The 22,645-nt window shown below is 43.0% G+C and overlaps 2 protein-coding genes across 2 annotated transcripts in view; one reads left to right on the top strand and one right to left on the bottom strand.

Moving 5' to 3' along the window:
* Positions 1–12,027, bottom strand: part of LOC114935432 (LIM domain only protein 3) — a 51,523-nt gene extending 39,496 nt beyond the window's left edge. Inside the window, exon 1 of the mRNA XM_085487161.1 lies at positions 11,478–12,027. The gene's annotated coding sequence lies outside the window, so the exon portion shown is untranslated. The remainder of the gene's footprint in view (positions 1–11,477) is intronic.
* LOC114935434 (uncharacterized) overlaps positions 1–22,645 on the top strand; it is a 214,888-nt gene that overhangs the window by 185,297 nt on the left and 6,946 nt on the right. The gene's annotated exons all lie outside the window — the stretch shown is intronic.

Raw genomic sequence — 22,645 nt, 5'->3', positions numbered from 1 at the left:
TTCTCGTTACAAAATTTCGATCCCAGTTTTAAAGAAACACACAGACATAATCACGTAGGATTGAGTGTTCTCAATAGAATGCTCGGGAATGATCCATCGCCGTCGTGACAGTTTTGCTACAAGTATGAGCAAAAACGCCTAAACGGCCGTGAAGTCTCGACTTTTCCCGCGCTATTTGATCGATGCTATTTTCCACAAGCAGGGTCGGCCGTGTGTAAGTTTCGCGCGCGCGCGCGTGTATACACGTATACGTACAAGCGTAGAAGGAAGAGCGAGGCGGTCGTCTCGCGATCTCAACTCGCTTCAATATCCGAGTTTTTTGACAGCAATTTCGGTCACGTCCGATAATATATCTGGATCATTAATATAAAGCTCGGCCCACATCCCGCGCATCCCCGTCGCGGGGAAATTGCTTTTCAATCCCCTATACCGAACGTCTCCCTTCTCCCGCCCGAACTACCCCCTTAGCGAAGCCGCCGCGATCCCCCACCGGGGCTATCCGCCATCTCCGTCTGTCCTTCGCGTGTCCCACCTCTGTCTCTCCCTCCGCTCTGTTTCACCCTCCGGGCACCTTCCTATACACGCTCGCGTATCACCCGGTAGATTCCTCTCGTCGACGTCATTGCTGCCATAGTGTCCGCTCTCAAAAGTCGGATTTATGCGAGAAATCTAATAGTACAAAATCCGCGCGAATCTCGAAAGCTGAACCTTTCAATTTATCAGGAGATACAAGTTTTAAAAGCGTGCTCGCAGTATATTTCAGAGACTTTGTTATAGAAGAGATCAAATTATTATATGCGATTTATCACGCATTGTGTGTTTTGATTTTTCTTCTTCCTTTTCTTGATAATAAACCCCCTGATTCTGATCCACATCGGGCACTCTCGCATGCTTTTAAGCGCGAGTCGAATTTTCGTAGCTCAAAGGGTCGCTCGCCCGCATTAGCGCTCGGGAAACAGCAGCCATCAGTACATATACCGTCCCTAATACGCGGCTGCGTACGCAAACACGCGCAACTCACGAAAGTCCACAGAGTAGACGCGCGTCCCGAGTGGATGCGGGATTACAGATCGGAGTTAAAGTACGTCCACATGCTTTAACACAAGTTAGAGAGCGCGAGCACGATGTAACGAGACTACCGAGATATTGATACTTCAACTCGGATAACGAGTACCCTTTGACATCGACATTTTTGCGCTCGATATTAGAGTCGGCCATCCGTATATACATACATATATATATATATATATATATATATATATGTATATATTTTTCAACTTTCCCGTTACGCGTATCGCGATAATACGTACCTACCTACGCGCTACCCGGTACACACCAGTCGCTGCCCGGAGTAGAGCCTGCACAGAACACCCTCCATAAAGACGATCCCCTCGATCAGATAAAAAATATATTATAGCCGGCACCACGATCCGTGGGCTCGATACTTCGACGGGGTGCTCTCCTCGGGAAAACGGACAGCGCATCCCCCTTCCCCCTCTTCACCCCCTCGCTCGCGTCCTCCTTCTTTCCCTCGGCGCTAGCTGAAAATCGCTATCGAGCGATTCGAGCGCTCGAATGCAGATCGACTGCACCGCCGCGCCGAGCCGAGTCTCCGGGATGACATTCGACAAAATTAGATTCCGCGGCGAGGGTGGAAACGCGCGCGCTCTCGACACACGACCACTTTTACTGTCTTCCCTCGTGGTTTCCCGCTGGTTACTCCGATTGTTATCCCGAGTACAGGGAGGGAGGCATCGCGACGTATATATACTCACCGATATAGCATTCTCTCTTTCTCCTTCTCTATCTCTTTCTCCATCGTCGAGTGCATCGAAAAGTACCGATTTCGCGTTGGGGATGAGATTAATCGAGGAAGCAACGGCAACACCCCATGACACGGAGTCAATTTTACAATCGAGAAAATAGAGACCGATTCATTTTTTTAATTTAGTCAAACTTGCAGGAAAAAAATTACCAGAAAATAAGAACCAGAGATTTTATACGTATTATATATAATAAAAGATAATTATAAAGACGAAAATCTTCTTAACGAGGAACCTTTTTTTTCTTAATTTGCAATAACAGGTTATTCTTCATTTATAGATTCTTTGACCAAAATGTAGAATCAATTTTTTTGCTTAGCGAAACTGTCGAGAAAAGTCATTTAGCATAAGTTTCCAATTTTCAACATTAAATAACTTTGTAACTAATCCTTAAATTAAAATTTTGTTTAAGTAGTTTACTCGAAATTAAATGAGAAATAAGTCTTTACTACCTTTTCACACCACTTTGAAACTTGCTTTTCAAAAAAACTTTTTTCATTTTCAATCGCTCGTAATTTAAAAACTATAACTCCTTTGATATTCTTATTAAGGAAAAAATTGATTTGAAAATCGATCAATGAATTCGCATGTAAACGTATGTATAAAACAGGACACTGTATACAGATTGTCCAAGAATTTTCAAAATATTGACTATTTTGACAATTCTAAATTGCATCTGCTGCTTCTTAAGCGTAATCGTTCCTTTCTTCTTCTTCCTTTTTGCAAAAATCGCTTCTTTTTTCTTTCTTCCGGCCATTTGCGGATATGTACTATTATCGCGATCGCGCTTTTCGAGCAACCAATATCGCTCTACAGCTAGCACGCGTGCATATCTATCGCGAGCGACAAAGCTCAATGGGCGACGAAGGACTCGGAAAAGCTAATACAGCAGCGTGACAGGAGGTGAGGGGTCGAACGGAATGGAGTACCGTACAGGGTTGGGGGAGGAGAAGGAGGCGACAGAATTGGAGTGAGTCCACCACTGCGGGAGCAGCCAGACCGAGGGGAGAGAAAGCGTTTAATTCATTACGGAGATTAAAAAAGTAAATTGCCTCGTCTCCGCGCGCGAAAGAACAGCGAGATAATCGCGACCGAACGGACACATTCGGCCACAAAAATATTTAATTAAATTCATGACCGCAAGATACGGTTGTTTCGGGCTCGGACTCGTCGAAGCGTGCGCCCGAGAAGCGAAAGTAATTATCTGAATCTTTCCGAACGGCCGGTCACGTCTCTTTTTCACGGAAGAAACGGAATGGCTCTTGTGGACGAGGCCGATGGATCGTTTCGCGGTGTCGTGAGAAGAAAGGAGAGGAGCGAAACCGGTAATTGCGATCCAGATCGTAAGAAAACCTGTCTAATTAACACATTGGCCACGGCACATACCGGCAACAGTCAATATCTTTTTTCGTCGATTCGCGCATAATTGACTGATACACCACGGCCGTATTTTGAATCGGGCAATATGCCGCTTCCAATCAACCACACTGTAATTCTCGTATATAACGAATAAAGAGAGTGCGCGTTTTCTATCTCCGGATAGAAAAATTATACTCGATTCCATACATGACTTTTAATTTCTAAACGAAAGAAAAAGATGACCGCAAATATAAGATGCAAGAACATTAATATCCGCGTGTTAATTTTGAAAAAAATTCCAGCTGATTCCCAGCTGATATGGCAAATTATTAATTTCTAAATGAAATAAAAAGATGACTGTGCGAATAAGTTGCAAGGATATTAATATCCGTTTGTTAAAAAATGATTTCACGTAAGATTCAATTGGCTCATAAAAACTCGGAATTATGAGAGATGAAATTTTCTCGAATATGCGGGTTAAAATCTCTCGGTAGATAGGAAAAAAGGAAAAGAAGAAATAAAGATTTTTGCATAAAGGTATATCCAGCAGAAGCGGAGGAAAAATGTACAACGCAAACGCGCATAATTTATGTGTCGCAATGCGAGGATCCTCTCCAACTTGTTTCATCCATGATTGCCCCAAATGGAATAGCGTATAAATATCTTCCCGTACAAGAGCGGATTTCTGACCTATAAGCGTGGCGCAATAATAGCAGCGGAGCGGAACTAAAAACGGCTGGACCGTCGCATCGCCTGGCCCACCGACAAGAAGCCGCCTCGATTTATGAGGTTCGTGCATTAGACTTGAAAGGCGCGGTTTTTAGTCCACCAGCGCGTCATAGAGGCTCCGAAAGAAATTGCGATTACGACTTGCGGCTATGATTTATTAACACTTAAGTCGCGCGCGGAGTGTTGACAACGCTCCAAATGAGCCCCGTTCATGTTTTGAGAGCCCATCGAGTCCGGGAACATCTTATTTCATTTCTTCAATGTAATTATATAATGTAAATATTTTGGTTAAATAATATCGCAATTTTTATTTTATAACATTTCAAAATCGTATTAAAATCATCGAATAAACAGTTTTGTCGATTTTGTATCTTAAAAAGTCACGTCTTTGTAACGTGAATTATTACATATAAAATTATTTCAATTTAGTACGAAATGGAGAGAAAATCGTAATATTCACTTATTTCTCTAACCTTTTTAATGAACGTTATTATTTTTATAATAATTAAAATTTGAAAAAAAATTAAATATATATTGATTACACAATTATTCAATGTTTAATATTTTATATATACAATATATAATAAAGTTTGCTACTCGATTTAAACAGATATACATGAAACGATACCAGTGTTATTTAAAGAGTATTTCTAAATATAATTTATAGGCTTAAAAAAATATTAAACACAAGATTGGATTTGCTCCTTTTGATGTATTGGATCACGGCAATACGCGACGAGTCGTTTCGTTTTCGATAGACACGCGCGCTGGCTGGCCAGACAATACGTTATTACGATCCAGCTTTATAACCTACCTCTTATATCCGTCCCCTCGCACAACGCAATCTCATTATCGGGGATGCACTCGCCGTATTAATACCGAGAACGAATTAACTTTCGGAACGTGACGGCACCAAATATCATTAACTTTATATCACCTCGCGCGAGCGAAATAATACAGGACTTCCGCCCGAGGTAACTATGACGCATCTCTGTCTCGGATGAGACGTGCTAATCAACTGATGAATTTAAGGTCGAATATCATAGATTTTTTTTTTTTTTTATTTAAATCATTACGCGAAAAGCAATGGAATACAAAAACAGGTCTTTCTCACTTTTAGTTTCCGTAGGACGCGGAAATTAAGCGCATTTTTACGAAATACCACGTTTTGGATTTTCGATATTTTAGTATTTCGTAAATTTTTCCGTACATGGAATCCGGCTATTACGACCGAGTGTAGCGAATAAGGGGGTGCGACTGGATGCGAAGAGGGTGGGAAAACGGCGCGGCGGTTCGCTCGATTTCGAATAAAGTTAATTGGAAAACATTGTACTACGGGACGGGACGGGACACGGAATTGTGACGAAGGAGCGGAGGGAGGGGGACAGGACGAACGGGGAGGGCAGAGAGGAAAACGGATCGACGAGAGAGAGAGAGAGAGTGAGGGGGAGGGAGAGAGAGGTGAGAGGTTGGTGAGTTAGCGAAAATTAATATTCCATATCGGGCCATCGCATCCGACAACGTCGACGATCGACCTGAACTCTGATGCGACAAAAAGCGAGGTTTTTTTTTCAACGACAGTGGATAACCGATGACGATTTGCGTAATATTATATTCGCGCGCGAAATACTTACACACTCGTTTGCAGATCGTGTGCAACGCGATCGATGTAACATCGACAAATTATCGCGTTAATTGTTACGTAAATTAATAAAGTCATTAACGTCGATCGCGAGCGCCAATCTCGATGAAAATCGTTCGTTACGAGCGTAACTCGTCGTGCGAATTCCTAATTACTTAGTTATCCGGAATATGCGCGGCTCGATAATTACGCAATACTCGAGAGCTAATCGATCGCATCTTCGTAAATATTTCAGAAGACTTAACCGATTACGGTACTGTTCATCTCGCGGATAAACATATTTTTGTACATACGGCAAATTGAAATAGCGTTTAAGGCAATTAAGAACAGAATGATCCGACTTAAGCAAAAAAATCACATTATACAGTCTTATTTCACACACACACACACACACACAAACATTTAATTTAGAGCTATAATTTTAATTCGATGTCCAAAAAAATAGTCGAGTGTAAATTATAACTCTTTATTTTTACAAATTAATATAAATCTTTAAAAGGAAAGATGTTCTTAATAAGCAAAGTCTGAATTTAAATCTTCTTACGGTGCTCCCTCGCATCAACGATCAGTTACTTCCAATAAAGATTGTGCAGTTAACCGACGATACCGAGTAATCGATATCTACAAAGCAGAGCTATGGACACTATTTACAATCGTGTCAAACGAAAAAGAGATATCCATTGGCGCGGTAAATTGTTTTGCGACTAATTTAAGTTCAATCGGATAGCGTAGTAACTTCGCGTACGTAACACGTCGCTAAATGAAAAAAATATAAAAAATTTAAAAAAAACATAGAAAAGAAAAAAAGACAAAACCTTAATAGACAATCGAGCTGTCCGAATTGGGGCCATTTCTGGAAACATTTTTATTAGTGATGCCTTCGATCTCGTGACGTCGAAATTGCGGCGAAGCTCTCCGCGGGATATCAAATTTCGTAACAACCCGGGCAACGGTAGTCGAGTTATTTCAGGTGGGCGAAAAACGCTCAAAAACACACGTGTCATCATGTAGTGTTATTTTTGCCCGATCGTAACCGTAATTGGATTTGGTAGCACAAATTGGTAGCTGGCCGAAATCTCTCGAATTCCAGGAAAATCGCGGACCATCGGCAACACCGATGCTGTTTCATTCATGGAGAACGCGCATCGTCGCTTGAATCTCGCGATTTGAATTGTAATCCAAGCGTCAGAAATAGATTTTTCGGGGGTTTCCTTTTTTTCTGCAAAATTCGCGTCACGTGAATTGTAAAAAAAAAAAAAAAAAATAATATAAAAGGAGCGAGAGGGGACACAAGTTGCGGCCGCGATTCTATCTCGCGCTTCGATCGACGCCTATATGCGGGGGAAAACTGGGAAGTCAGCCGAAAGAAACGGTACTCGGAGGATCACCGCGGATGAACGTTCCATCCCATAAGCTTGTCCTCCATCGGAACGTATAGCGAGCTCTCGGTGCACGGACTCTGTGCTGCTGCATCGTATGTCGCGCCTCTCCATCACCCACCGGATACGTGCGGCACGAAGATGCGCCTCAGGATCACCGACTGACAGCTTCCTAATGGAACCCGTAAATACCGCACGGGGCACGTTATGTTTTTCAAATGAAATCCCGAAAATTTACTTCGGAAACTCATCCCATCGCCGCGGCGCCGCTCTGCCATTCATCCTCGAAACGAGTTATTTCGCCTCTTCCTCTCTCTCTCTCTCTCTCTCTCTCTCTGTCTCTCCTCTGATATATAATAATGGTAAATTGCAGGACAATTGTGTTATCGGTCATTTCTATTATATTGAAAGATCAATCGAAAGCATTCGCAATGGCGTTGCATCATTATGCGATTGATGAGCCGATGCATGATAATCCGATCTAAAGCAACGAAAAATCGTCTAAACGGGAGCAGATAATTAGGCGAGCTCCGTATTGATTGATACAATATTCCAACTCGATGGAACGTCCACTTTAATTACACGAACGAACAATACGTCGGCGATTAATATTCATATTGCGATATTGTAATATCGCGATACGTAATACCGTAATACGCTAATATCGCGAATGTAATAATAGTTCGCTTAACGTTATTTATGCGCGATTAATTAGCGTTGTGTATAACCGTGAAAAGGAAACTGTCGCGCGTTATCGAAGATTCGGTGGAATTCGAGAGAGAACGCTGATGCGGAAATGTAGTTACATCGTAGAGAGATATGTACGATAATTAGAAATGTGTATAAAAATATTTTGCATCAAGGGAGGGGAAAAAAGGGAGAAAAAGAGAGAAAGAGAGAGAGAGAGAGAGAGAGAGAGAGACAAATGGCGCGCGAGATGCTACGTAATGCGCACGTATTCAGTTACATTATTACGGGCACACGTATACTCGACGATCGCCGTCCGAAGAGATGCGGGCTCGTATATAGGTACGTAATCGATATCGAAGCCAGATAAAAATGATATTACGCGGCGCTGCGATTATGATACCCGCATCGCGCAGATCGAATCGGTCGCGGCGGTCGTCCGCGTTCGACGCGACTCCGCCAGATATAGGATGCAGATTGCAAATACGATTAAGCGTTATTGCGTTTTCTACTTTTCTCGGAATTACATTCTTTCAAATTTTATTACCCGCCGATATTATCGATTGGTCCGGGGCATACTCTCTCTCTCTCTCTCTCTCTTTCCCTCTCTTGGCACACGCGCACGCGAGTTAATATGTGGAAGAGCGAAAGCAACCGACCGATTGAACGACATGCAATCATATTGCGTTGCGCGCCGCGTGATATTAATTTGCAAAAATTAACACTTTGCGAGAAGGTCCGAAAAATTAAGCGACAACGAAAAAGCCAACGAATTAGAGAATCTGGAGGAGGGAGGGTGTTTTAATCGCGTCCGATAAATGAATCTCTGAATAAATCTCCATCATTGAACGATATCGTACACGCTCAAGAATTATCGCACCGCGAAAATCGATCTCTTTTCGCCATTTCCCTTTGAGAGTGCGATTAATTTTTCGTTCTAGAAAAAAAAAAAAAAAAAAGAATTTTCGAATCTTTTTCCATTCATCCTCTCCGTTGTTTCGTAACCAATGGTACAGGCGATAGAAGCGCTTGTAGATTCGCGCCCGTTCGTGCCAGGGCAAAGTGGCTATTTTCCGGCCAGTGCTCACCGATTAAGAATCCGATCCCGGCCAAGGAGCAAGGGATAATCCAAACTCGAGAATCACGAATGAGCTTTCCTCTCCTTGAGTTTAGCAATAGGCGATACAAAAAGAAATAAACGAACGGCGACGATAAATATTCTGGTACTCATGCTATGTCTACATTCCATTCCCAATTACCATTCGTCCACGATCAATCATTACGAAAATAACGGAATGGTTCCATCGTCTCTCTTTTATGTATTTTTTTATAAAATACTCTCTCCTTTCGCGAAAAGAGTCTTATTTACCGATCAAGTCAACATAGACAAACGCGAATTATTTTGCGAAAAAAAAAAAAAAAAAAAAAAAATACATACAGGAGGAAGTAAAGGCAAAATCGAGGGACGGTAAAACGAGTGAACTAGCGAACGGCCGACGGGGGCGAAAGGGGGATGGCGGCCGTGAAGTAAATAGGAGTCGTGGTCGTTCTGCCGTAAAATTGTATGTGAAATTGTGCGATGTGTCTTGCGAATTGAATCGCCGGAAACGACATTGATTTTATTGCTTGTTTCCAATGCTGTATACTTCATCCTACCCTCTTCTCCATCTTCCAACCTTCACCTACTCCCCGCCCTCCCCTTCCCTCCGGCATCCTCCCCCTCGCCGCAGAACCGCGACACGTTTCTCGCTGCCATCTCGACAACCCTTACTTCGCTGGCTTTCGTGCAAAGGATACCGACGTAACGTTCGACATGTATAAAAAGTGGCCTTATTTAAAAAAAAAAAAAAAAAACGATGTCATAAAACTCTGCGTAATAGAAATACATCCTCGAAATCACCCCCGCAATTTTCGTATCGCGATAAAAAAGAATCAGAAATAAACGTATTATTTAAAGGGATTCTTGAGCGAAAAGAAGAGATATCGAACCAAACGACGATAAAAACCAACGCCGCGCTAATTTTTTCCAATTGCACAAACTGCCGCTCGCTCTCAGAAGCGAATACGCGGACCATAATTTTCCTTCAATGATTTACCACGGGCTAATTGCAGAATGCAGCGAGCGGTAATATCGCTTTGCAGGGTTACGTCCGGGGGAGGGTAGCTATACTTTAGTTTGCAATTTAAACTTTACTTCCTCCGGAATTGATTAGCTTTTAGTAATTAAGCAAGCAACGCCTTGGACCCCCCTTCCCCCCGGTCCCCTTCACGCCCGGTTCCCTACGCCGCATTTGCCTCTTTTCTCTTCCTTCCCCCTCGCGTTCTACTCTGCGCGTCCCTCCTGCCCCCTTTCGTTTCCTCCTTCACCGACTCCACCACCACCGCACCTCCACATCTCGTTCCCTTCGCCCTTCCTATCGCTATTTCCCTTTTCTCGTTCGAGTTCGGTCATACTATTCCATTTCGGCGAACGCGCCTGCGTCGATTCACGCGCGGATATATATACATATATATATATATATATATATATTGTATATATATAGATATATGTATATACACATGCACTCGCGCACGCACACGCGCGCGTTGATTCTTCCATCCTGTACATCCCCCCGTGACCCGCCCCGACGTTACCCTCTCTTCGTAAGTGCCTTGTTTCGCCACTGATTCCTCATCCGGTCGGCTGTGCGCCCGTTTTCGATCTTATTGAGAGCTATCGAGAGAGCCGCTCGCGCTTCTCGTCATTGATCTTTACTATGATTACGCGCGTTTATTTCTATTTGTATTACTCGCGTGTAATCGTATAGTAATAATCGAACAGCTTACTGGTCCAAGTGCGCTTTCAAGTCTATATATATTATAAATCTACACGGTTAACTATCAGCTTAATATCGATTTAAATCCCCAACGTTTTGGGAAAAATAGCTTTTCCTAAGTTTGCTAAAATAATTTTCATCTTTTATAAAAATGGATTCAAGATACGGTTTAGAAGCGAGCTCGTTCCGCATGACAGCTTGTTTAACAAGTGCATAAATACACGTGGCAGTAGGCTGAGAACCACTGGCGACGCGATTTGAATTTCAATTTGTCGCCAAAATTTCACGGGCGTGCAGTAGGGACTTTTATCAGAACGTAGAAGCGTTTCGATATAATTTTCATGACGGGCAATAGGAAACGCGACACGATTATCGATTGAATGTCGAAAATGTAATTTGATGAAACGCATCTTGCTGCGAACGTACATTAATGCAAATTGTGCGGAGTTTCTCGATTTTCGGGATCACGAATCAACGAAGCGCATTCCGTCAACGTCCAATCATAAACCGATAATTTGACGATGTGACATCGCACTAATGACTCCACAGACTCGCATTTCTTTTTTACGGTGTAATTAAATTTATTTAAATATATAATTTAAAAACGATTAAATGTGTGCGTGTTTGGCAAAAACCGCGCGAAAAATGGAAACGTGATTCTTGCGCGGCAAAACGCTTCGATGTCGCGCGCAATCGTTTTCAAATCGAGGCAACTCGAATCCGAAAAAAAATGCCTCTCCAATTATTCCACTAATTTTCTATTCTCCATATGAGGAGAAAAAATACTACGGTTTACTCCAATCTATTATTCGTGCTAGGAATTGAATCGACGCGTAAATGATCGTCATAACTGAGATCCATCACATCCATTCATCATCGTGTATCGCTCCCATTACACTTACTATCGTTATCCTTTCCGCGAATTACATCGCATCATTTCCTTCGCTCGCTGTTCGTCGGATTATTTATGATAGATCGAGCTCATAAATGCGAAACACGCACACACTTTTCAAAGATATACAAATTCCAATTTACTACTCACCAATGCGAAGACTCGAGGGTCGCCGGCCGATGATCCGCGCAGTGAAATCCTCGCGACAGGTAGCCGTCCAGTCGGAGCAACGCGAGGTCCGGAGCACTCATGAAGCACTAAAGCCCTTGGACGTCGTCGTCGTCGTCGTCGCCGTCGTCGTCGTCGTTCTTGTCGCAGTACGAATATATACGCGAGAATTCGCGGGAGGTAACGTTACACACAAGAACAAGATTCCCGATATCCGGACTCACTTGCTCCGCGGAGCCGATGTGTCACGATCGATCCGTTTGCACGCGAGGATTCGGTCGGGTCGTCCGCGCGCGCGAAACACTTTCGCGGGACTCTCGGCGACTTTTCGCGCCCTCCTTCGACTCGAATAATTTTTCTCTCAAACGCGATCGTCCGCCGCTGCGTCAAGTCGTGCACTGAGGCAAGGCGTATCACCCCTTTGCACCCCGCCGCGCGACCGTTCAGCGTCGCTGCGCGCAACCGCGCTGCCGGCTGCGACGACTCGTTCCGTCCGTCCGTCCGCGACGGCAGTCAGACGCGAAATGAGGAGGCGACGCGCCGCACCGCCGAACCTCGCCGGGAGCACCCGATGCAACTTGCGCGCGCGCGCGTGCGGTAAGTCCGTCTCCCTTGCACCCTTATCTCTTCCTTTTCCCTCTCGTTCTCCCTTTCCCGCGCGTATGTATGTTATCACTCGCAGGAAATACGTATACCGAATATACGGATTTTGTGTATCGCGCGCGCGTTCCTCTACGTCATAGCGGAGATCGCGTCACGCGGGGGAGTTGTCGCGGGCCCGTTCGTAGCGGAATCTCATTTCGTGGGTCCGTTATTAATAGATGCGATAAAACGATTTGATGGCATCCGAATTTGATATTGCGAAAAATGCTCTTCTTATATTAATATTATTAATAGGTATTACAAAATTAAAGATAATGATTTTATCAACATGATAATTGAAAATGTGCGGTTTGGAATGCGTACCCTTAGTTGCGTTGAAAGGTTGAGAAAAATTCAAGTTGAGTATGAACACGATGCAAGCACCTTACATGTTGACGTTACGTATCGCGGAAGAGTTTACGATCGTTTACGGTGCCAAAAATTACGACATGGAAATACTTGCTCCGCTATAGCTACATCACGCCGCATATATTTACACTGCATATTGCTGCCGGAAGCGGTATCGAACAACAAACATCGCGTCGATGTAAACGCTCAATTAATATCAAGTAACGAATATCGGTTAAACAGTGATTTCGGCGTCGATCGGGTTTTATATGGCGTAGCGCGCGCGGAAAGTTTAACAAAATATCGTTAATAATCACGCGCGCGTTTTCGCGCGAGACAGAGAGGGAGAGAGAAATAATGCTTGTATACGCGTGTGTGTGTGTGTGTGTGTGTATATGTGGTGTGTATAATCGTCGCTTTTATCGGTCTCCACACCCGGTAATGAATGCCCGAAAATTCCTCGGTCGATTCGCGCGCACTGACGTCGCCCTCGCGATAATAATTACTGCTAATGTAAATGTTCGTTAATGGACGTCATTAAATGCAACGCCGGCGGAATGGCCGCGGGGCGCCCGTGTAAGTCTATACACACGCTCGCGGGGCTTTGCCAATTATATTAATTAAATAAACATTATAATCAGCTAATTAAATCTAGCGCACTCAACCTACCTATCTATATACGCTATACGCGCCCCACCCCCATCCCCTTTCCACCCCCACCCCCTCCCCCCTGCGCAGCCGCGCACCCTCTCTATCTCCACCGTAAAGATACACAATATCGTGAAATTCAATCGTGTCGAGCAAGATTCACTATCGAAAATCGCTCGCGCTCGCTTCTCGTCGCGGCCGACGCGTAATTGCTCGCCGATAAACGTTTAATTAAGTTTCGCGGGGGAGAATCTATGGATTTTTATCGCGAATCATCCGCGGAAATATCTCCGAGAAAATATCTCGCGCGCGATGTTTACTCTTCTAATTGAATGTCGTGTTATAAGTACACGCGAATCCGAGACGACTGTTCGACTTTTCGTTTCAGCGACCCGATGCGAACTTGTTTCTTTTTTCTCCTCCTTTCTGCTTTCGTCGAATTTACATATTTCTCGTACGTGTGTCTCGAGACACATGTTGTTATCTGACGAAGGATTTATATTAGACACACGTGCCGTCTTCGCGAGGGATGATATTTCGTTTTGAAAGTGTCGCGAACGAGCTTAAATATAATAGATTTGTAATCCGAGTCTCATATTATTTTAATGTATGCATGTCCGAGCCACTTTTTAATTAAAATTCAACTTTAATGGAGAAAGACCACTCTATTATGAATATTATTCATATATCTCGTCGCAGATACCCGACTTACTACGGATCGACTTGTCTGCAATGTCACTTAAAAAACACACACAACATACCTGAATTTTTGTGTTATCCCTCGCACGTCAAAACGACGAAACGTTAATTACAAGATCCATTGTAAATTTCCAAGTTCTCACTATTTCTTCTCACTCTTTACATCTTCCAATCACATCCTTATATGCCTAACATCCGATGCTTCTCATATCTTCACGAGTTGAATCGATGAATTGTGTTACTGAGAAATAAAATAAATAAAGTTACAAAATCTTTCAGTTGTATTATATAAATATAATTATATAAATAAAATTATCAATTATGAATAGAAACTAAAAAGAAAAAGAATGTTGTACAATTAATTTCCAAATGTAAATGTTTGGAATAGAGATTATTGCGCAGTTTGGATATAAAAATACGGCGTCCTTTCGATCGATCGCGACGATTTCTAAAATATAAAATGCACACCCAGAGATATACATATATGCACGCTCGCACCTACACGAGGCTCTTCGGACCGGCCGGTTACACTTACCGGCCCTCGAAAAGCGGTTCGTGTCATTAGTATGTTAATTGGTAACAGCCAGGCTTGCGCCTCCCCTCGCCGCCTCCCCGATTCTCGCCCCTGTTATGCCATGCCAGCCGACCCTGCCACGTCGCGTTGCGAATGCATATACGTCGTCCGGAGCCCACCGAGTTTGTACGTTAAGATGTTTAATCACTTCTGTAATTAAACTGTCCCTCAAAGGGTTAATTGTCCCATAAACCTATGAATACGTTAACGAGCGCGTTACACACCTCGCGAGCATCGCCAGCGGCCAAGGAGCCGCGACAGCTACGAGAAACCGGAATTTATAAAGTGCGAAAAGGAAGTGCAGAGCTCCCGTTAATTAGTCGGAGGCTCGACGCGAAAAGCGCCAAAAACCGTATACGAAAATATCTCGGAGAAACATGAGAATATTGTTCTTTCTTTTCAATAATTATCCCTATTCTTGTGTCGATCGTTTAATATAACAATTAGAATTTCGAGGAATTTTCTAGTAAAAAGAAAATACTATTTTCTTATTTTACGCTATTCCTTTCTTCTTATCTTAATACCTTTTATTGCACATTTTTTTTTTCATCGAACGTAGAGAATGACTTTATGCGAAGCCGTGTCCTTAGGGGTTCGCGTATAGATTCGCGTTTGAGAGAAACGCGAAACAGGGAAATCCTCGCCAGCTCGAGGAAAGTAACGGCGAAGAGTGTTAATTTTCGAAATGAAAACGAGACATCCATCTTTAGCGAAACGCTTCAGCGCCTGGCCCATTCTCTCTCGCTCTCAATGCATTAGAGTAATGAATTAATTTCCATTGGAGTTCCACCTCTGTTCCCCCTACCCTGTCTCCTCTGTCACGCGCAACCACCCCCTCGCGGCTGTTCGCATCGACCCTCTCCACCGGGGGGGCGTCTGTCTTCAGAGAGAGAGAGAGAGAGTGCTATATATTCCCCGGATTTAAAATCTATTTTCCTAATTGTAATTGTGCTGCGGTTTCCCCGACTTTCCTTCTTCATTTTCATCTCCGTCTTTGCAAACGCCAACCAACATCAATGTTTTCTGTGACGTGTCAGGGTGAGATTTCAGACAATTATTTCGATCTTTCTGATAATCGTGTTAAAGTAGCATTTATACGTAATAATTAACAAGAGGGCGGTTGACTCGTCATTTCGACACGTTCGAGGAACGCCTGCCGAATTTTCGCAAGAAAAAAAAAAAAAAAAAAAAAAAAAACCTTTATCTACCTTCACCTTCTTTGCGTCTTTACTTTACGAGGGGCGAGCGAGAGAGCGGCGTGACTGGTGGGCGAGTCGGAGACGAGGAGAGCCGCGGGGGACGGGAGCAAAGGGGGAACCAAGACTCCGGTCAATTAAGCGCAGGAAATTAGAGTTTTAATTACGCAGTCATTCAGAAAATTACATCGGGGGCCGTGAAGGAGGCATCCGCAATCGGCCAACGAGCGGCGGCATTCTCTCTCTCTCTCTCTCGCGCGCGCGCGCGCGCTTCCTAGCGTTCGATGATTTTTCGAAAGCGACGTCACGAGTGCGTGCTAAATTCACGAGATTCGCGTCCTGGCGAATCTGCCCTTACGACAAAAGTTTTAACGAGATCGAGCGTAACTTTTTGAAGGGCGCGATTAAAAATGCCGATACAATTAGTCGATGGAGTTTGATAATAGGTTGGAACTCGAAACGTGTATATATATATATATATAAGATTGATTTATACTTCTTCGTACATTCTTTTCTTCCTCGCGAGAGATGCAAAAGTAGATTTTTTTCAAGGCGACAAAGTTATTAATGCGGCAAGCACGACTAATTGTAACACACAGGCGAATCTCGAACGGCGTATAGAAATTCCGTATAGAGACGCATCCACGACGCGCAAACAGCGTTAAATACGGCTATTTGATTCCCGGACCATGATAACGTTGAATGCAATATTCATATCAGATGAATGAAATGCGGTATTCAGACGCGCCGCAATTAGCGCAAAATGCGCGGCTAAATAGCGACGCGGACCTAAGGCCCGTTGATTGAATGGCGTTAAATTAGTTGGGTTTTCTTTTAATTTGTTCCAAGCTGTCTCTCCCTCCCCTCGGACGAGTCGACTCGATGAGTATCGAGAGGTCAACGGTGAAATCGAATATCTCGCCGGCTAAATTTTCTTGCTCGCCTGCGCGAGAATCGTGCTTGCATGGTCGACGGCCAGTCGATACGCGCGATCGTGTCGATTGTTTGTCTGCCGGGGTCGGGGATTATATTTTAATCAGTTTACCGATTGCGGCCGGAACAGGATGCCTTTCCGTTAAATGCCTCCGCCCGAGCGGACTTAATCAAAAACGCCGCCGAACCCGAGAAGAGGGAGAAACTCGATTTGCCGCGACGAATTTTATTGCGAGTATTTCCGCCGAGCGCATTCGGCCTGTCGCGCATATTTCTGACAATGAGTAATATAGATAACGATGGAACGTCATAATTTAATGACGCACGTGTCAAAAATACAATATATATGCGACCTTTTATTAATTTTGTTATGCATTTGGGCGCAGATCGATCAAAATGATAGCTTCGGAATTCGTGCGCTCGAATTTGGATGTTAAATCTTAAGAATAATTAACAAGCTTGAATTTCGAGTCCGGGCGTCTATATCCGTCTATATCCGTTTTATGTATATACGAGATTTTCCGCGAACGCGCTCGAATCGTCTCCCTCTCCGTTATTTCCCTTAATCCTCGCGATTTCGAGAAAACTACGTGCGGAGCTCTAGCTGGCGCGGGCCTTCTCTCGCGCACCGACTTTTTGGATAATTACAGCCGTCTCCGTCGGTCTGAGGCAATTATAATTGCCGACTCCTTTCGCAATTATAAGTTTCTGGGAGACTTACCGCGGCGCGGCACACAGCGGAAAGCGGTGGAACGTAGAGGGTTCGGAACCAGAAGGGAGACGCCGACGAGAGAGAGAGAGGGTATAGAGGGGTGGACGATAGAGGCGGTCGTGCTGTACGTGGAAACGTTAATTGGGGTGACCTGCTCAGAAACTAGTTACCGGAGGGTTGCACTGATATTCCGTAGATCCTATATATGGCGGTCGGGAGAGACAGAGAGAGAGAGAAGAGGGAAAGGGATGGAGAGGACAGGGCAGATATGTGTGGTACACACTCGACGCAGCGCTTGATGCCCCGGACTCACGTCGTATTCCACGATGGTAACCAATCTGCGGATGCTGCGAGTTCGTTAGCCCGCTGATTCGACGCAACCTGCACGCGTTCAGCTTCGGCCTGACATCGATGTCGCTTAGCATCACGATGACGCTGTCTGTGGTTATGACGAGGTTCCCCTAATGCTTACGCTCGTGGACGAGGAGAGGACAACATCCTTGAGACGAAGATGAAATTGGACTTTTCGAATTAAAGAATTAGCATTTTTCAATCGTTGTTTTCTTTTTCTAAAATATTGGAATTTCTATATACAGTTTGACAATATTTTAAAAAATTTAATATTCGGAATAACTTTGTAAATACAATTAGATCTATTTTTCCAAATTATTTTTTAATGTGTCTTGAAACTGATATATTAATCGATTAAAGATGCACTGTTTTTAAATTTGTTTTAAATTGTAGAAATATGCTTATTATGTGTGGATGTTATACTAATCTTGTCATTTACATAATTCTATACCTACTTATATATTTGGGAAAAAATATAAAATATGTATATTTATGTAAAGAAGCACATTTTAATTAGTAGACATATACATATAAGACTGGAGAACCTCAAACATATCAATAACCCAAATTTATATTCAAATATTCATTCGGTGACTCACCATCAATTAATTTCTCTGACTTATACTTTTCCTAAACATCCCCTACGTGTCACGAATACGTCGAGAAAGCCGAGATTCTGCGGATATCCGCATCCAGTCATCTTTCGGACTTCCGGACCGTCCAGAAACACTCATCCACCCTCCTATATACGAAGCAACTTCCTCGCGCCCCTTCTCTATTCCACCGCGGACCTTCTCTATACTTCTGTGTTTTCCAGTTACCTCCCGCCTCTTTCTTCGTGGACGTCGATGGAAACGGTGGTTTCGTGGCACGGAGAAGTTAATTATAAGCGATACCAATCTCTCGGGGTTGTTGGGCGGTTGGTAGGACTGGGAAGCACTGACAGCCAATTACCACTCCGTGCCGACCCTCGCGCACGAGCCATCGTACCTTCTCTCTCTCTCTACATCCCTCTCTTCCATCCCACCCTATCATTCTCTCGCTCTCCTTCGCTGCTACCTCATCTGACCCTTTCTATCTCGTTCACCGCCATCCTGCTTCCTTTCCTCCTGCGTCGATCTTTCGTCCTCACCTCACATCAGTGGCGGATCGAGACAATTTGACACCCCAGGCGCGAATAAAATCTGTAGGGTGCAATCCTAGTACATTTGCCCAGGATGTTTCAGGAATAGACGAGTCGGTTTCTAATAAAGAATACTTTTTATCTTGCTCTGGACAATTGAGAATGAAAGAGCTCTACAAAATTATACAACAAAAGAGTCCCAGAGAGGTGAAATTCATCCTTAGGCACTGTTTGTTATATATCCGCCACTGATCCTCACGTCGCTCACGTACGCTTGTTCGCACACCAGTTCACCAAATTCATGTGTACACATGCTCTTTCCCCCACTGATATAGGAAATTAAAAGACTGGCCGATGATTGCGCGGCGTAGCCTTCCTTCCTCTTAGCAACTCCCTTTAATCGGACTCCCGCGAACAGGAAAAAAGGGGAAAAGCGACCGCTACTTAACGAAAATTGCGGATTCGATTGCGAACTGATCGCCATCCAGCTGTCAAATGTGACTTGTTAATTATTTGCCTCTGGTTTTCTGTTGTATGCAATTCTTGAAAAAATCAGACGCGATATCAGCGATTTAATTTGCTATTTCCTATGTTTTTATTTCATGTTATTCGCGTTATATTTTTTTAATTAAATATAAACTAGGACTTTGTGCACTTAATTATTACCCGCATTATTCGTTTAACTATATGATATCCCTGGTAGAAATTGCCTTGCCGGTGTTACGACACTTGCTAGCACCATGCAAGTTTGCCACAGCCTTATCTAAAAGAATTAGAAAGATACATATCAGAGCCATCCTTGCGCCTGATATATAAATGGCGTAATATTCATTATAAAGTTAAACGGCCGCAAGTCTGGATTTGACCAGACTTCTAATGCGGCCCATATTTGCGTCACGTCAATTGCTGTCGAGATTTTTATTGATTTTCACATTTTATGTATATCTTTTGTCATACATATATCTCTTGTTTTTTGGATCCTTTCCTTTGCCTGGATTTTTTGCATCCAGGGAAATTGTTAAGCGAGTATTTAGACGTCTACGCAGAAATTTGTGCGCATATATATAAACATCTCGTTAAACGGAACTCTTCCGGGCCTTGTTTATTAACAAATAAACTTTTTTCTGTCGTAAGTAATCTAAAAGTAAATAATTTTTGGCACCAAACACACGGACTACTGTAATAATAACTACAATTTTATCGAACATTAGAGACTTTAAGAAATTGGTCGAGAATAAGAAAAATTATACAAGAGAACAATATTTAAATTTTGTTTGTCTTGTCATCGTGTGTAATATAAAATCAAATATGATTTTTAACGTAAACAATATTCATTTTTCTTGTTTTATACGAATATCTTTCTTGTATTTGCATATATACAAATGACTAACTAAAAAATACTTAATAATTCATGAATAATTGCTGAACTTTTTATCATTTTTGCTCAAGTAATTTCAAAACGCTTCAGGATCTTTTATATCTCGAAAGTATATAGAATTCTCTCCGAACGTAACAACATCGCTCGCTCTCCCCGGTTTTAATAGATAGTTTCATCCACGCGCGAGTAACGTATTATCATCGGTTAGCGAAACCATCCGGCTGTAAAACAAACATTATCATATATGCTCGCATACTCGGTGCATACAGTGCACTCGAACGTAATTCCTATTACAGTCGATTCCTCTTCGCCGAGAGTTGCAAGGGCGCGGGGATGCGATCTCCTCAAGGACCTTCCGCGATCGCCGAAAGGGCAAGAAGTCTCGATACATCACGCATATAAACCACACACACACACACACATATACAAATGCATTGCGTGTGTATCGTTAACTCATAGTTGCGGGCTCGGTGCAGTTAGCGCGTTCGGAGCTCGTTCACCGGTTCGCCCGAGTTAATTATAGCCGATGGTTATCAACGGGTTAACTCCGACACGCCATTACGTGTCTCGTCTCGTCTCGTCTCATCTCGTCTCGCCTCCTTTCGCACCGCTCTTCCGGCCCCCTCTGTGTGTCTCGAGTTCCGCTTCTCTGTGGCGCGAATAACGTCACTCGATGCATTTCGCGTGTTGCGTTACGTCGTTCTCGCGAAATCGGCGAGGTCGAGATACCATCGGTGCGATTTACCCTCTTATAGCGACGATATATTCCGTACTATGCTATTTTTTTGTTAAAAATAAAGATATTATAACTCTTTAATTTTATTAGCATAAAAATTTATTCGAAATCAGTAAAGAGAAGAGTTTTAGCATCTGTTTAAGTTCCGAATGTTAATTTGTTAGAAAAAGTCTTTCTTTTCGCGCTCGTGTTCATTTAATACTTTTCAATAATATTTTTTCGTAAAATACTGTTAAATGGGTGAAAAAATTTCTCAACATTGAGAATTTTCTTTCTTCTTTCCGAGTATAACATACACAATATAATATTCCCTAAAATCATTATTTTTATAATCTCCCTACTTTTCAGATAATATTATTTTGCTACCATATATGTAATTATATGCATATTGCATTAAACATATATTTTCTACTTTCATTTAATTGCTGGAGAAGAATTTATTGTAAAACGCAATAATATAATAATAATAACAATAATAATAATCTCTTAGAAAAAAATCGATCGAAAATTCCTGAAATAATTCGTCCGACTGCTGAAAGGTCACCGATTCGCGTTCAATATCATCGAGTATATCGGATCGCGCAAAAAGCCAAGTCGGTCGTTTCCACCTTCGCGAGTGCGATATAGAAGTTAACGATCGAAGCGCGCTCCTCGAGAAATCAATCGGAGAATGGCCTCGTTAATCTGACGGGGTGGTTTCTGGATGCTCGGTTACTCTTACATCACGTAATAGTATCGGGGCCACCTCCGCCCGCTCGAGCTGCTCGTTCGCCCCTCGCCTCACATCCTTTATCCTCTCCCGTTCCTATTCCCCGACCGCTCACTCTGTCTCTCTTTCTCCCTCTTCACTCGCTCACCCTCTGTTTCTCTCCCTCCCCACCACATCCTCTCTGGCTAAGTCTGCGAGTGACTGAGTGGTTATTTAGGTAAGAGCCACTCTCCCCGCGAGAACGGAGGTTGCCACGACTAAGTAATGGTCCTGCAACATATTGTGCAAAGAAAAACCCGGCCGGTTGTTTACCGTCGTGTTGCGAGAGGGCCGTTGTGGGGTGCGGATCCTTCACGGTGTGGTTCGCATTGAATCGCCGGGGAAAACGGTATGCGGCCGTGACAAAGTCGCTAGACGATTAGGGACAGATTAGCGCGGCAAAGAAGCGTGTGAGCGTATTTAGACGCGAAACCGTTATGGCCGTTATGGGGCGGAATATTATGGATGTAACTGCTCTGATGTGCACTCCGCGGTCTGCGAAAAATATTTCATAAGCGCGGCCGATATATACTTATTATTAGGATGATATAATTAATTTTATGTGCGAATTTTGGTACAAGTTCAGGCTATGTTCAGCATGAATAAAAGCTTATGTCGATATTTAATTCATTCTAATTAATGGATTGGAATTGAGATGTGACATTCGATCTAAATCATATAAATATTTAACAATTTTGTGACACAAAAATGGAGCAAAAGGATGATTTAAAACGTTAAATCAATTATAACTTGATATTTATAAATATCAATATAATTAATAATCAGTAAAGTTTAATAATATAAGGATAAAAATATATTTTAGTATTAACAGAAGGAGAGCAGGGTGTAATTCTCTATTAATAGCATTAATATAAAAGATGCCATCTCTCGCTGAGAGAAAGAGGGGCGTAGAGGCAGGGGTAGGGAAGCTGATCGCAGGGAGAAAGCCTAGCCGTCTGAAAAATGACTGGGGTACTCGGTTTCTCCGTTGTCGAGGTGTCCGTGACTCCCGGGTCGCTCTTTCAGCAACGTAATTACGGATTAGATCGATGGGAGATTGCT

The sequence above is a fragment of the Nylanderia fulva genome, unplaced genomic scaffold, assembly GCF_048542155.1.
Source record: "Nylanderia fulva isolate GAGA-0341 unplaced genomic scaffold, ASM4854215v1 Scaffold50, whole genome shotgun sequence".
Classification (NCBI taxonomy): Eukaryota; Metazoa; Arthropoda; class Insecta; order Hymenoptera; family Formicidae; genus Nylanderia; species Nylanderia fulva.
This window is presented reverse-complemented; position numbering and strand designations above follow the sequence as displayed.